Source organism: Nicotiana tabacum, chromosome 17 (assembly GCF_000715075.1).
Source record: "Nicotiana tabacum cultivar K326 chromosome 17, ASM71507v2, whole genome shotgun sequence".
NCBI classification, from domain to species: domain Eukaryota; kingdom Viridiplantae; phylum Streptophyta; class Magnoliopsida; order Solanales; family Solanaceae; genus Nicotiana; species Nicotiana tabacum.
This window is the reverse complement of record NC_134096.1, coordinates 5,160,707-5,178,268: the sequence shown is the minus strand read 5'-3', so window position 1 is coordinate 5,178,268 and position 17,562 is coordinate 5,160,707. Positions and strand designations below refer to the sequence as shown.

Genomic DNA, 17,562 nt, shown 5'->3' with positions numbered 1-17,562 from the left:
CATGTGTGCTTCGCTTGCGCATGAGTACATTTGCGATCACGTAGTGTATTGTTGGGAGGCTGCTAGTTTGTTCTTCGCGTTAGCGGAGCCTTGTTCGAGATTGCATAATGTATTTTGGAGGCAGTGTATTTTTGTTCATCGCGAACACGATGGACTTCCCGTGTTCGCGTAAGAGGAATGTCTGGGCAAATTATAAAGTACTCTATTTCGAGGGTTTCAGCCATTTTTGGAGCTATAGAGCTCAGATTGAGGCGATTCTTATAGCAATTTTCACCATATGGATTGTGTTAAGTGTTCTCTACTCATTTTTCATTTTATATCATGAATCTATCTTCATTTTTGGCATTTTATTGAGGGTTTCAAAAGAGAAAATGAGGTTTTTTGCCTAAAGTTTCATAATGTGAAGTTTTGAGTTTCGAACATCGAATTGGTGTCAAGTTTGAGTAAAACTAGTATGATTGGACTCGTAATTGAATAGGTTGTCGGATTTATGAGTTTTGTAGGGTCCGAGGTGCGGGCCCGGGTTGGCATTATTTGATGTATTTGAGTTGCTTTTGGCTAGTTTGGAGTCGTCCAGAGGTCGGTATGCGCGTGATGGCATATTTGGAACATCGCTTGGCTTGCTCGGTGTTGGAATTGGCTTGCTCGGTGTTGGAATTGGCTTGTTCGAGGTAAGTAACACTTCTAATCTTGGTGGTGAGGGTATGAAACCCTTAATTATGTGCTATGTGTTTGGTGTTGAGATGACATATATGCTAGGTGACAGGCGTGTGGGCGTGCACCGTATGAATCGTAACTCTATTATTTCTGTGGTACTTTGTAGCTACCTGATCTTATCTGTAACCATGAAATATCTATGTACTAGATCTATTGAGTTGTGATCCATGTTAGAAATCATGTCTAGGCTACATGCTTATTCTGTTGGGACCCACTGAGGTCATTACAACTGTTGAGTTATTTGATTATATTGTAATTTCATACTCAGTCATGTTCATTCATTTCACATCATATCTCAGTCTCTGTTGCTATATATTGACACATCATATCATCTTTTTTAGGCAAGTTACATGGCATTGTGAGCTCAAGAGACTGGAGAGGTTGATGACTGAGTGAGGCCGAGGACCTGATTATGAGGTTATTGATACCATGACACATGAATTGTCCGTGCAGCACGTGAGTTATCTATGCGGATCGAGATATTGATATTATAGCATGTGAGTTGTTTGTACGGTTTATAGAGCTTGGACTGAACGGGCCCCTCCGGAGTCTGCACACACCCCCAGTGAGCGCGGTTGATTATATTGAGGGATGGATCTTCCCTAGACATGGATCTTGTCCGAAACCCCGAATTACGTGCTATGTGTTTGGTGTTGAGATGACGCAGATGCTAGATGATGGGCGTGTGGGCGTGCACCGTGTGAATCATAACTCTGTTATTTTTGTGGTACTGTATAGCTACCTAATCTTATCTGTAACCATGAAATCTCTACATACTAGAGCTATTGAGTTGAGTTCCATGTTAGAAATCATGTCTAGGTTACATGGTTATTCTGTTGGGACCCGCTGAGTTCATTACAGTTATTGAGTTATTTTCTTACATTGTAATTTCATACTCAGTCATGTTCATTCATTTCATATCATATCATAGTCTCTGTTGCTATATATTGATACCTCATATCATCATTTTTGGGCTAGTTTCTTGGAATTGTGAGCCCAAGAGACTGGAAAGGTTGGTGACTGAGTGAGGCCGAGGGCCAGATTGTGAGGCTATTGATACCATGGCACATGAGTTGTCCGTACAGCACGTGAGTTGTCCGTGCGGATCGAGATATTGATACTATAGCATGTGAGTTGTCTGTACATCACGTGAGTTAACCGTGCGGTTTATAGCGTTTGGGCTGAAGGAGCCCCTCCGGAGTCTGCACGCACCCCTAGTGAGCGAGGTTGATTATATTGAGGGATGGATCTTCCCTAGACATATATCTTGTCCGAAGCATTTATATACCTAGGGATGGATCTTTCTCATGAGCTTGATTTTGCCCTACTCAGTACTGAGTGACTGAAGATCAGTTGATGTATATATTTGGGATGGATCTTACCTCGGTTGCATTAGCCATATACAGTACTGAGTGATTGAGCATGATGAGTGGAAAGTGTGAGACAATGAGATTGAGTACTCTGAGAGTGTGAGTACATGAGTTCATCTCTGAGATATATTGCATTTGACATGCACACTTGACATACAGGTATAAAGACGCATTTTCCTCATGTTGTACGACATTGCATCATTCTAACTTCTCACATTTATTGACATATGGGCATAGTGATGAATTTTTTACACTATCTACCTGGAAAGAAAATGAAACATCTTTATTTATTGTTGAAAGGATTTTTAAGAAAACTTATTGTTTTCAAACTTACTCATATTTTCGGCATTTTCAGTAAAAGATTTGGATTTTTCACTGATACACTAAAAAGGCGGATCTATTTTTCTGGAAACTATGAACGAGCTGAGCATTTTTATCCCTGAGTTACTTATTTTATTTCTTTATTATGTTGTTATGAACATTTGTTGGCTATTGGTGTCAGACTCCAACCTATGCCCTACCTCGTCACTACTTTCAACCTAAGGTTAGGTTTGTTACTTATTAAGTACATGGGGCCAGTTATACTCATACTGCACTTCTGCACCTTGCGTGCAGATGTTGGACGTTGATGTTGCAGTGATCGACGGGAGCTGGATGTGAAGACGTACCTGCGTTCCGGTTGTAGCTGCTCTTGTTCATGGTAGCCTTAGAATTATAAAAATTTGTTTATGTACATTTCGAATAGATGATATATTTATTTTATACCAGCTTTGTATATTCTAATCTTAGAAGCTCATGATTTGTACTATCAGTCCTTGGGAAATGTATAAAATTCAGATAACGTCTTCTATTTATTTATTTTTATTAGTTTCATTGGAATTGGATAGTTGTTAATTGACTTACCTAGCGGGTTAGGTTAGGTGTCATTACGACTAGTCGGATTTTGGGTCGTGATAAGAATCCTACACGTTTTTAACCCCCTTTTTGGCTGAATTTTGAGTCTACATAAGGAAGATGTTTTTCACCCAATAACTCACTCTCCAGAGTTGTATTGTTTTTGGCCACTCAAAATAATTTCGTCCAATGTCTTACTACGAGCGTAGCAGAAGACTGCAGTCCTGGATTATATTATTGTCTAGTTTACATGTTTTCAAGACGTTAGTGTTTCTAATCTCTGAATTATATCATTATCTAGTTTACATGTTTGTGATGCCTGAATTATATGCTTGCTTCCGCTTCTAACATAAACAACTACTAATTACAATTTGATAAAGCGCCAGGCATTAAAACGGGTGCCAGGTGCTTGTTACGTGGCCATATAAGATAAAGTTGGTCAACACGATATCAAGCAAAACTTACACTCACGTTAGAGAGAACCTCGCAAAATTAAATCGAGGTTATGCAGATTTTCTCTCAACGCGGGGTCTGACTGCTATCATCACCTGAGTTAAGCGACTCGCCCAATCAACTTTTAATCTTGAAAATCCAAAAGATTTACCAGATAAGTCAACAAATCAATCATTATACACCCATGCTTTTATTAATACATACAAACATTAAAAGAAAGGAAGAACAAACAAATTGAGGAGTTGTGAACATTATCTGAAAAGAAAACCAAGCAAAATATATTGCCTAAAGCAAAGTATGTAGGTTTGAAACATAAAATAAACAAAAAGGAGCAAGAGGAAAATGAATAGAAACTGTGATGACCCGATAGGTCATTTTAAGTTTTAGCCTTCATTTTCGTGTTTCGAGACCTTCTTTAGCTCCGTGTAACGATCGACCGATCGTTTTGAGCATTTGCACTTCACTCGATAGTGCGAGGGTATGAGTAGCTCCGTATGATATATTATGACTTGTGTAAATTATTGGTTTTGGTTTTCAGGTTGTTCGGAATCGATTTAGAATAATGAATTTCATTCTTGAAGCTTTAAGTTAGAATAGTTGACCAAGTTTGACTTTTTAGCATTTGAGCTCGGATTGAAGTTTTAATGGTCCCGTTAGGTCCGGATGGTGATTTCTGGACTCAGGCGTAAGCCCGGATTTGCAATTGGATATTTCTAGAAGGATTCAGCACTAATTGGTGAAAGTTAAAAATTTGAAGGGTTGGAAAGTTCATAAATTTGACCGGAAGTTGACCTTGAGGATATCGGATTCGGATTGTGATTCCAGGAATTGGAATAGCCGTGTTATGTTATTTGGGACTTGTGCGCAAAATTTGGGTTCATTCCGGATTGATTTCATATGTTTCGGCGCGAGTTTTGGAAGTTGAAAGTCCAAAGTTCTGTTAAGTTCGAATTGAGGTGCGATTCGTTGTTTCGATGCTGCTAGGTGTGATTTGAGGCCTCAAGTAAATCCATGTTATATTATGGGACTTGTTGGTATGTATATACGGGGTCCCGAAGGGCTCGGGTGAGTTTCTGATAGGTTTGGGTTGTGTTGCACTCGTTTTTTTATGTTTTGACGTCGTTTCTTCAAGCATAAATGGTACCACGTTAAGCAAATGAGCTCCAATTTTTGTTTTGATTGAAGCATTAGATCCATGTCGTAATTTTGGAACTATAGCAACTGGAATCATCGCGTTTCGACATCGTACGAGGAATTTATGATCATTTTACTAAGAATTGGATTGCTTGATTTTTCAAATTATATACTCAACAAATTTGATTATTAGGGATGAATTATTTTGTCACCTAAAATTCACGTTTCGTCACAAAAGGCTTTTGGTGACAAATGTTTTTTGTCAATCTTTCGTCCTTAAAACACCGTCACTAATAGTATACAAAGACAACTTTGTATTTTGTCACTAAATAAAGTTATATTAACTACGAAATCGTTTTTCATTCCTAAAGTGATAAAATTTATGACGAAATTATTCGTCAAAAAAAGTATAAAAAATTCATAGTTAATAGTGCATTTTCGTCATTGAAAAGGTCATTAATGCCGACAAAATTGCTTTGTCACTAATTATATAGTTTAATTGGTGATGACATAAATTGTTTCTAAACTGATATATATTTCGTAGTTAAACAGTTACAATATCGTCACTAAATGTATAAATTAGTCACAACCCTGCTTTACTATATTTTAGAAGCGAGAGTTTAGGGGACGAACATCAACTTATGGGTATAAGGGTACGAACTTATAGTTTACTTTACTTTTATAGTAAAATGAGAGTTGGGGTGTACGAACATGAGTATTATGGTAATTCTAAAGTTTTCTTAGGGTAATTCTATAATTGAATCTTACTGCTCATGCTTTTCCATTAGACGTGCGTACTATATTTTAGCAGACACATGTACTGCTCTAACGCAAATTTCACATCCTAACTTTCTGATTTTACATCCTTCACTGCTCAAGTTCAAAGAACTCGATTCTTCTGTCTTCTTCGTTAGTTTCAGAACTTCTTTTCTCTATTTTTTACTCTTTCAAAGTACGACTTTTTTCTGTTGATGGGTCTATGATGGTGATTTACTGCATGAGAGCCCTGGGAATACTTAAAATCGGGTTCTCTAATGGAAATGGAGTACTGATGTATACGTAACTGGCGGTGTGAGTATAGTGTAGTGCATTGTTTTTTGGGGTCTTCCCTCTTGCAAGAGATTGTTAATTTCTCTATTTATATCTGGTGTAGCCTCTTTGTTTCTAGCGTTATTTATGCAATCATTTTTCTATCTATTGTACTTTCTTTATATCACAATTTGTGTGTATAGGTTAGTTTTATTCTTTTTCAATAACGTTTTGCTAGAATTTTCACATGGATGTCGGCAGGGGACCTACAGCATTGACTGCGGGTTATCGGGCCCACTAACTCTTGCGTAGACTCTGTATTTATATTAAGAAATTTACTAAATATTTGTAAATATCTAACAATAAACCTAAATATTATTGCATATTAATTTAAAATTACGGTAGGAACCCATAAACTGCTCTTCATGTCGGTTGTTGTGCCTGATTTGCCCATAAGTTGTGTCTTTTTGATGAATTTTGTCCTTGTTACCAGGAATTTGAGGTGGACCATGCACCTAAGTTGTTTGATTATATGTCTGCAAGGTAATTTGGACTTCTTACTATATGCCAGTGTGAGTTGAGCATTTGAGAAAAAAAGTTTGCTTCTTTTTTATTTTTTTATATGTTATAGATTTATGTTTTCTCCTCTTCCTTTTTTAATAGAAAGGTATTCATTAATGTAAAAGCTAGATAATGTAATTTGCAGAAATGAATATATACTCTAACCAACTACCTAGGACTTGTGTTTCTTCTACATATTTTTTTATAGAACATATTATGTTACAAGGTTGAGTTACTTTAAGATTGTGATGACTTTGCTGTGCATGTTTTCCAAGTTCTGAAACACAATAGCCTCAGCTACAAGGGCAGTGATGAAAGTTGAAGCTTCTCCGACTAATTTTTGCCCCTTTCAACTAATAAGTAATTGGCATTTTTCTGTCAAAATTTATTTTGAAAGGTTACAAAGTGATGTAGCTGTAATTTTACTTTTTAGTCTGAGTTATATGTTTCAAAGCTCAATTCTTTTTGTGCTTGTACTATCTTTCACAGTTTTCCAAGCAGTAAACTACAGAACCATTGGTGTTTGAAATTGGCTTTGAAACCTTATAATTTGTATTGCAGCAGGTTAATCTATCATGGAAGAAAAAGTTTCAACTCTTCTCATTAATTCTCAAAGGTTTCCATATCATGCACTTGAGATTTCAAATGGATGGTTGCAGATGGACAGAAACGGGACTTGCATCAACCTTAGAAGGTGTATTTATATAGTTTTCAAACTCACAATTTTGTGTATTTATAACTAAGGTAATAGCACATAGAATACCTTTTGTATATAAGCCTACAATATAGTGACAATTATGACGTTCTTAGAGTTGTACACAACTTTGTCCTCTACTTTATTGTGAAAGACCTTTTCTCTGATGTTGTCTACAATATTGTACTGCTAACCTAGAAAATCACGCTAACAATATTGGGCCCGTGCATAGCACGGGTTTCCCTTGCTAGTTTATAAATAAGGTTTACAATTGCGTAGTTAAATTATCATTTCGTCACTAAAAATAATAATTTTACCGACAAAACAAAAACGTTACTATAAATCATCATGATTAGTGACAATTATAATTGTCAAATATACAAACATAATTTATTGTCAAAGAATATATTATATTATTGATAAGGGGACAAAGTCTATTTATTGTCACAATTATGACGAACTAATGTCCTGCAATAAAAATATGACTGTCTAAAAACGTAATCTAATCAGTGTTGCATCTTTCTCTTCTCTTGTGAGTTCTTTTCACTTGTTTGGAAGAGAAAGATACTTTTGAGCAGTCATTTCCAACTCATTTGATAGCTCTGACGTGGAATTGCCTTGACTGACTTCCCATTTACCAACTATGATCTCTAATATCATATTTTCCGACTTCTTTATTTCTTTATACGGTCAAAATCGGGCTCGCCCAATTTTGTATGGTTAATCGAGGCTAAGATGGCAGGCCGAGGTCTGATCTCGTGTTATATCAGACCGAGACATGAAGATGCGGTACCAAACTCGAAATTCGAAAGACGAATTGAGATCGATACCAGCCAGGATCAAGACCAAACGGGATGGACATCGAGCTAGACCGAAAAAAGCCTACTAAAGTCGAATTACGGAAAGTCGAGATATCCATGATCGGACAAGGATCGTGGCGGAAATCTCGGAACTGATCAAATCAAGAATGGTTGTTTAGCCAATCATGAGTTTTCTTTCTGTATTTAGAATTATACCATAACTAGAATTCTCCTATTATATAAAGGGGGTTCTAATCATTTGTAATCATCACATTCACGCATAACAAAGTAATATAATACATTTTCTCTCTTAAGCTCTCATATTCTGTTGTTTAGTTTATCCTTTACAATTAGACATTTATTTGGTTCTAGGGCGATCCAGCTCGAGGGCCAAACTCACTTCATATTGGTTTGCTTTATTTTACAGTCAATTTCTAACATTAATTCTCATATTTCTCAATTTGTGCCAAGTGAAATTACGTATCCTTAAAACCACTTATAAATTTAATAGTTATCCGATTTTAAGGGTAAACAGTTTGGCGCCCACCGTGTGGCTAAGGATAATAGTGATTGTCTGGTACTAATTTTTATAACGCACACTGTTTTACACTTGTTCTTGTATGTGTTTTTGATTTTAGGATCAACATGTCGAACTCTCAAGCAGTACCCACACACGCCGATAATGGCCTCGATTTTCATGGAGAAAACGATAACATAGCCGCTCCAGGGAACGAAGTGCCTCAGGCTGACCTCGAGGGAGTACCAGTTGCAGATTCCATCGACGCCAGTTCTCATGTTGCCTTGAATGTAAATCAGGGCGTCGACCCTGAAAATAGCGTCTGTAGAGACGTTTGATCAGCCGATCAGAATACACAGGGCGGCGAAGACGGCGGAATCAGCCTTTGAATAATATTTGAAATGTTGCAGGCTTAACAAGCTGCCATAGCGCAGCTCCAAAATACGAACCAATCACCGAGTAGGGCCGAACCCGAGCCCTCATTGAAAGTTATTCATATGGACGAACCAGTACCGGAGAGGTCAGACGTGAACGAATCGGGGACTGACCCTGTTATTATGAAAATGCTCGAGGAGCTAACAAAGATAATCGAATCAGGGGAGAAGAAGATTGAAGCAAATGACAAAAAAGTGGAAACGTATAACTCCCGAGTTGATAAAATTTCGGGGGCACCACCGATTCTGAAGGGTTTGGATTCAAAGAAGTTCATACAAAATCCTCCCCCCCCCGAGCGTGGCTCCTAATCCCATCCCAAAGAAATTTCGCATGCAAGAAATTTCCAAGTATAATGGAACTACCGACCCCAATGAGCATGTCACTTCTTACACATGCGCAATAAAGGGGAATGATTTATAGGATGATGAGATTGAGTCTGTTCTGCTGAAATATTCGGAGAAACTTTATCGAAGGGGGCGATGATATGGTACCGTAATTTTCCGCCCAACTCTATTGATTACTTTGCCATGCTCGTAGATTCCTTCGTCAAAGCACACGCCGGAGCCATAAAGGTCGAGACTAGGAATTCAGACCTCTTCAAAGTAAAGCAGAAAAACAACGAGATGCTCAGGGAGTTCGTGTCTCGGTTCCAAATGGAGCGTATGGATATACCCCCCGTCGCAGATGATTGGGTCATTCAGGCTTTCACTCAAGGGTTAAACATACGAAGTTCGGTAGCCTCGTAACAGTTAAAGCAGAATCTGATCGAGTATCCAGCTGTAACCTGGGCCGATGTGCATAATCGGTACCAATCAAAAATCAGGGTCGAGGATGATCAGTTTGGGGCTCCTTCGGGGTCTGTTTATCCAAATAGACCCGTTGGCAGAGTTCAAAGGGACATCGACCGAGAACCACGATCGTACAGAGATCGATATCAACCATACTGTGGAGATCGAAGAAACAATGGTCCTAGATACAACCCCGTTCGAAGTGATAGAAGAAATGATCGAGGATAGAGCTCCTGAGGGCTCATGAGTAAAAGTGGTTTCGATAGGAACGTCGAACCCAAAGAAGTACCTCGGCTATCGGAGTATAACTTCAACGTTGATGCATCAGCTATTGTATCAGCCATCAAACGCATCAAAGACACCAGGTGGCCTCGACCTCTACAGACCGATCCGGCCCAGAGAAATCCTAATCAAATGTGCAAGTATCACGGCACCCATGGCCATAGAACTGAAGATTGCAGACAATTGAGGGAGAAGGTAGCCCGTTTGTTTAACGAGGGGCACCTTCGAGAATTCTTGAGCGACCGAGATAAGAACCACTTCAGAGATAGGGATGCAAATAGAAAGAATGAACAAGAAGATCCACAACACATAATTCACATGATCCTTGGTGGGGTCGACATTCCACAGGGACCCATATTCAAGCGCACCAAGGTGTCGATCACGAGGGAAAACGAACTCGAGATTATGTACTAGAAGGGACCTTGCCTTTCAGTGACGAGGATGCAGAGGGGATCTCACAACCCCACAACGACGCACTGGTAATATATGTTCTTATGAATAAAATTCAAGTTAAACGTGTTCTGATTGATCCAGGTAGCTCGGCCAACATCATTCGATCGAGAATTGTAGAATAGCTCGGCCTACAGGATCAAATTATGCCTGCAGCCCGGGTTCTTAACAGCTTCAACATGGTGACTGAAACCACCAAAGGTGAAATTATTTTGCTAGTGAACGTGGCCGGGACAATCCAAGAAAAAAATTTCCATATGATCGAGGGTGACATAAGGTACAATGCCCTGCTCGGAAGGAATTGGATCCATAACATGAGGGAAGTACCCTCGACCCTTCACCAAGTTCTGAAGTTCCCGACACCGTAGGGAGTCAAAACGGTATACAGAGAGCAACCTACCGCCAAAGAGATGTTTACAGTCGACGAAGTGACACCGGAATCAGCAAAGGGATCAGATTCGAAGGGAAAACAGGAGGCCAAATAGCAACCACAAATACCAGCCTCGACCCAATTGGAGGAGCAGGGGACAGACGAGGACGATGACTATTGGATCCCCCAATCTTTCATAATTCCCGATGACTCTGACGCCACCAAATCAATGGTCGAAAAGCTAGAACTCAATTTATTTTAGATAACATGGATTGCTTTGCTTGGTCCCATCTCGATATGACAGATATCCCACCGGACATCACTACCCATCGATTAAGCCTGGACCCGAAGTTCCGTCCAGTAAAGCAAAAAAGGAGGGCCTAGTCCGAGGTAACCAAACTTCTCAAAATATGGTCCATTCGGGAAGTAAAATATCCCGAATGGTTAGCAAACGTAGTGGTAGTCCCTAATAAGGGAAATAAACTTAGAATGTGCGTAGATTATAAAGGCTTGAACAAAGAATGCGCTAAGGAGTTTTTTCCTTTGCCGAATATCGATCGTATGATCGATGCCATGGCCGGCCATGAGATTCTTAGTTTTCTCGATGCCTACTCCGGGTACAACCAAATACAGATGAACCCGGAGGATCAGGAAAAGACTTCGTTTATCACTAAATATGGCACCTAGTGTTATAATGTAATACCGTTCGGACTAAAAAATTCTGGTGTAACTTATCAACGCCTAGTAAACCGAATGTTCGAAGAACAAATAGGAAAATCAACGGAAGTTTATATTGATGACATGTTAGTTAAGTCCCTGCGAGCAGAGGACCATTTGAAACATTTGCTGGAGACTTTCGATATACTGCGAAAGTACAATATGAAGCTCAACCCAGAAAAGTGTGCGTTCGGGGTCGGCTCGGGCAAGTTCTTTGGCTTCATGGTATCAAATCGGGGGATCGAGATCAACCCTAATAAAATCAAATCTATCGAGGATATCACGGTCGTAGATAATGTCAAGGCCGTACAAAGGCTAACGGGGCACATAGCCTCCCTAGGGCGATTCATTTCGAGGTCCTCGGATAGGAGTCACTGATTCTTCTCGCTGCTTAAGAAGAAGAGTAGCTTTGCATGGACTCCAAAATGCCAACAGGCCCTGGAGAAACTAAAATGATATTTATCGAGCCCGCCACTGCTTCACACCCCGAAAGCGGATGAGAAACTCTACTTGTACTTGGCAGTCTCGGAAATAGCAGTAAGTGGAGTCCTAGTCCGAGAAGAATAAGGTACGCAATTCCCTGTTTATTATGTTAGTCGGACCTTAGGTGAGGCCGAAACCAGATATCAACACTTAGAAAAATTAGCGCTTGCTTTAATAAGCGCCTCTAGGAAATTAAAACCATATTTCCAATGTCATCCAATATGTGTTGTAACGACCTATCCTCTTCGCAATATTTTGCACAAACCCGAGCTTTCGGGTCGAGTGGCCAAATGGGCCATTGAGATTAGTGGGTATGATATCGAGTATCGACCCCGAACCTCCATCAAGTCTCAAATCTTGGAAGACTTCGTGGCCGACTTCACGCCAACCCTCGTACCCGAGGTTGAAAGAGAACTGTTAATAAAATTGGGTACATCTTCGAGGGTGTGGACCCTTTTTAAGGACGGTGCTTCGAACGCGAAGGGGTCCGGGCTGGGTATCGTTCCAAAACCACACACGGGTACTATTATTAGATAATCTAATCAGGACTTCGAAACTAACAAACAATGAGGTCGAGTTTGAGTCCATGATTTCAGGTCTCTAGTTAGCTAAAAGCTTGGGAGCAAAGGTCATCGAGGACAAATGTGATTCTCTCCTCGTGGTAAACCAAGTTAACAGGACTTTCGAAGTCTAAGAAGACCAAATGCAGAGGTACTTGGATAAACTACAGGTAATTTTACATCAATTTAAATAATTGACCTTACAACATGTACCTTAAGAATAGAACAACGAAGCCGACGCTCTTGCATACTTAAGGTTATCGGTCGAAGACGACGAACTCAACTCGGGGACTGTCGTACAACTCATGAAATCGGTGATCGAAGAAGGCCACGCCAAAATAAACTTCACAAGTCTGACCTGGTACTGGAGAAACAAGTACATAGAGGACTTAAAGAACGGGAAACTTCCATCAGATCCAAAGGAATCGAGAGCTCTACGTACAAAGGCAGCACGGTTCACTTTGTCCGAAGACGGAATGCTGTTTAGAAGGATGTTCGATGGACCATTGGGAATATGTTTGAGATCAGGAGATACCGAATACGTCCTATGGGAAATTCACGAGGGCACTTGTGGAAATCACAACGGTGTCGAGTCGTTGGTCCACAAAGTAAATAGAGCAAGGAATTATAGGATCGATATGGAGAAAGATTCAAAGGAATTCGTTCAAAAATGTGACAAATGCCAAAGGTATGCGCTGATGATTCATCAGCCCGGCGAGCAGCTTTATTTGGTCTTATCCCCATGGTCGTTCATCAAATGGGGAATGGACATCCTCGGCCCTCTCTCATCGGCCCCAGGTAAAGCTCAATTTATTTTATTTATGACTGATTATTTTTCTAAGTGGGTTGAAGCACAGGCTTTCGAGAAAGTCAGAGAAAAGGAAGTCATAGACTTCATTTGGGACCAGATTATATGTCGATTCGGGATGCCTGCCGAGATTGTATGTGATAGCGGAAAGCAATTCATCGGCAGCAAAGTGACTAAATTTCTCGAGGATCACACGATCAAAAGGATTTTATCGACACCTTATCATCCCAGCGGGAACGGACAAGCCGAATCGACCAACAAAACCATTATTCAGAATCTTAAGAAGAGATTGACCGACACCAAAGGGAAGTGGAGAGAGATATTGCTCGAGGTTCTTTGGGCATACCACACAACGTCGAAGTCTAGTATAGGAGCAACATCGTTATCGTTAGTCTTTGGCGCAGAAGCTCTTATCCCGGTCGAGGTCGGAGAACCTAGCATCAGATTCCGATATGTGACAGAAGAATCAAATAACGAGGCCATGAATACGAGCCTAGAATTATTGGATGAAAGACGCAAAGCCGCCCTTGTCTGATTAGCCGCACAAAAACAGCGGATCGAAATGTACTACAATCGAATAGCCAATCTTCGGCATTTTAACATCGGGGACTTGGTTCTAAGAAAGGTCACCCTCAACACCCGAAATCCGAATGAAGGGAAACTGGGTCCGAACTGGGAAGGACCGTATCTGGTTCTCGAAATCGTCGGAAATGGATCCTACAAGCTTGGCACGATGAATGGCGAACAACTACCGAGCAATTGGAACGTGTCACTCCTAAAATGATATTACTGCTAAGGTACGGCCCCTTCCATTTTCATTTATATTTTTGACTAACTCTTGCAGGTGTTCGACCTAAAACGGTGAGGGGTTCTTCGACACGAAATATTTAGGTCTGAAAGCACGCATTGCACTCTTTTTCCCTTAGAATAGTTTTGTCCCAAATGGGTTTTCCGGCGAGGTTATTAACGAGGCAACCATTGATTGTTCTAACTTAGAACAATTCAACAGTATCTGAGGCTTCTTTGCAATCAACCTCGAATACTGGGGGGCATTTCCCTCGAACGTAAACTTTTTTACGAGGAAATTACTTCATAGCGGTAGGGTCTTGATAGGTAAATTTTGTAAGGGCCAAACGGTCAAATGAACCATGCCCATATAGGTTACTCGAGCCCTAACATCAAACATGTATGCATGTATAATCATCTATTGAAAGAAGTATTTTTCCTTTCCGATATCTCATGCCTTAGAAAAATTTTCCACTTTACAATTTCATACTCTTGATCTATTGTGTAAACAAGCTTAAGGGCCGACCATAACAAAAGTTAAAACAACTAACCCCAAGCTCGGAGACTACCGTCCAAAAAAGAAACGAGATCGAATTATTAAAACTTCGAGATCATAAGACCTTAAAGGCAACCCTCGATTTTTATAGGCCACGGTCACCCCACTCGGGGACTGACACTTCGGGCAAGCCTGAAATAAAACGGAAAAATAAGCCCAAGGGTCAAATCCCAAACTAAAGAGGCTACGGCTGAATTAACACGATTTGGAGACGTCTGAATTCCGTAACAAAACATGCCTCCGAATGTTTTCATAAACCGGTTAAAAAGTCTACCCCCGAAAAAATCATAAAAGGCTTCGATAATATCGAGCCTTGAAAACTCTAATGAGTACAAAATTGTTTGAACTCTCGAACAATTCCTTATTTCATGCTATTACAAACTTTACAAAACAAAATCAAGCCGGAAAGGGGAGAAAGCCAGAAACATTCTTTTTACAAGTGACATATCGGCCTAATACAAAAGCATAAGGGCTATTTTCTGCTCAGTTCGAGAGACCGTCCTCGCTCAAATAAAAACCTAAGGATTACCTCACTTCGAGTTCAAGCAAGCACTCGCTCGATCGTAATAGCTATGCTAGTTCAGTTTTGATCGAATTGCCTAAACCCCAGACCATAGAATACAATTTCATAAGGAAGAAAGGAAGCAAAATTTCACAAGATAGAAAGAAAGAAAATTTTTATATATATGTCAAAAACTTATTTATAAGGGCAGCATGGTCCGACCGGAATTCTATACAAAAATCCAAAACAACGTTAAAAAAAGCATAAAGGAAAGATACAGATTCTAAGGGCCTAGTCTTCTTCGGGAGCAACATCTTCACCCTAGGGGTCTTCTCTACTCTCGGACCCGCTCATGCTCCCGAAATCATCATCATCTGAAGAGACCAATGCTTTGGCTTCGGCTTCAAGCTTTTGCATTTTTTATCTCAACAATAAGATCGAAGCCACGAGCGTGGATCTCCTCGAGAGTCTCCCTTCGAGACTGGCATTTGGCATGCTTGGCAACCCAGTGTGCTCGAACCTGAGCAGCTTCAGCAACCTCCTTTGCTTGAACCTGAGCGGCTTCGGCGTCGGCCCGGTAGCAGGCCACAATTGCATCAGCATCAGCCTTGGTCGTTTCAGCCTCAGATTTGGCCACTGCAAGTTCTATGACCAACTTCTCTCGATTGGAAGTTGCTGGACCCAACCGAGACTGGAACTCCTCAATTTTCATAGCTTGCACCAAGTTTTTCTCTTTCATACTTTGGAGTTGGTTTTCAGTCGAGGACAGTTGAGCTCGAGCAGCCTCCTTTTCCGAGGCAAGTCGATCCATGTTTTTCTTCCACGCTATGGTCTCCGCCTTCACTGCATCCACTTCCTCACGAAATTGCCCGATTATATTGAGATTTTGCTGGACTTGTGGGATCGAACTGTTAGCCACCACGCTCGAATCAATGTCTTTAACTTCTAAGATTCTTCTTACTTGCTCGGCCAGATCATTTTGTTCTTTCTGAGCCGCTTCCAGCTCAGCATGAAGGCCCTTTGCTTCCTTTTCTCTTTGCTCACTAAGAAGCTTGAAGGCGTCTTTTTCATCAGTGAGCCCTCAAAATTTGGCCTCATATCGGCTTAGCTCCCATCGAGATCGAAAGAAAGCTTCATGATGAAGCACCGAGGTCTACAAAAATAGAAAAGAAAGAATTATACAAAAAACTCAAGTATGAAAATTGATATTGACAAAGAGAGTAGGGGCTTACCCGATTCAGAGCTTGTTGGGCCTCGTTAAAAAGACAAGGTGCTCCAACCTTGTCCATTAGAGTTTGGTCTTCCTCCGTAATAAAACTTCGAAGGTAACTAGCCACCCCTATGGGGCAGCAAGAACTCGTGCATCTTCTAGGACTGTGATAATAATCGTTCGTTTGCACCGGATCGACACTAGGAGCCGAAAACTGGTTGGTCAGTCTGAAACTCGAGGAAGCCTCGCCCGAACTCTTCCTCGGCACCTCCAAATTGCTCAGACCAGTGAAATCATCGACCCCAGCAAAATAACCACAGAAAGCATCCTCCTCTCCATGGATCCCTTCTACGTGAGATGTCTTTACGGCCCGAGCCTCCTGAATCATTTCCTCGGAGAATGAAGGAAACGATGGGGAGTCCCTGATTTCTATTGCCCCAAGTGGATCTTTTGGGGCATTCTCTTTGTCTCAAGGAGCCTCGAGCCCGGCCTCCACAACAACATCTACCACCTCCTCAGCAGCCCTCTCGCCCTGAGGTGAGGCACATTCGACTCTAGCCGGCTCGGGGACTTCGGCCGAATCTTTTCCTGGGACCTTATCAGGTCGGGGTATTTTCAGCTTTCATCGACTCAGTGACCCTTTGAGTCTCGGTATTAGTTCGTGTTCGGGCCACTAGTCCAGAATCATCCTTTTCTTATTCTTCTTCTTTTTCCTCCCTTAAAAGTTGGAATGACTCCACAGTCAGGGGGATAACGTTCTTCTTGGGCTTACGAGCCTCTCTTTTTTTGGGCTCTTGCCCCTCGGAGGTCGAGGACCTCTTCCTCTTGCCCTCCTTCGCCGGCTTCGAGATAGGTGGTGAGGCTTCTTTATCATCGGACGGGGGCCTCATCATCGCATCTTTCCCGAGACCTACAAAAGAAGAAACTGAGTAAGCTCGCAAAAGTGTTTAAGCAATGACCAAATCATTAAGTCGGGAACAAGGCTTACCATGATTTTTGGCTTCCCACAGGCCATTTGATAAATCGCGCCATGTGCGCTCGGTGTGTGTTGATGTCGAGACTAGGCTCCTAACCCCAACTCTCGAGATGAGGAATCGCACCCGGCATCCAGGTAGCAGCTACACCAGGAAAAACACTGATAAGGGAAGATGAAGGAGTGAAAATAACAAACAGAAATTAAAAATGAAGTCATACTTACATTTCATATTCCATTGCTCGGGAAATGGCATGCTCTCGGCCGGAATTAGGTTTGTGGTCCTCACTCAGACGAACTAGCCCATCCAACCCCTGTCTTTATCTTCGTCTATGATCGAGATGAGCGCCTTGGTGGCCCGGCATTGGATCTTTATTAGCCAACCTCGATAAAGTCGAGGGCTATACAACCTTCTGAGATGATCAAGGGTGAAAGGAAGCCCGTCGATTTTTCTCACAAAGAAGCGGAGCAGT

At 41.1% G+C, this 17,562-nt stretch overlaps 1 long non-coding RNA gene across 1 annotated transcript; it reads left to right on the top strand.

Moving 5' to 3' along the window:
- The first annotated feature begins 5,249 nt into the window (after nucleotides 1-5,249).
- Nucleotides 5,250-6,975, top strand: LOC142171374 (uncharacterized). Its single transcript, XR_012700938.1, has 3 exons — nucleotides 5,250-5,639; nucleotides 6,091-6,140; nucleotides 6,720-6,975. It is a non-coding gene; the product is annotated as an uncharacterized LOC142171374 (long non-coding RNA).
- The last annotated feature ends 10,587 nt before the right edge of the window (nucleotides 6,976-17,562 follow it).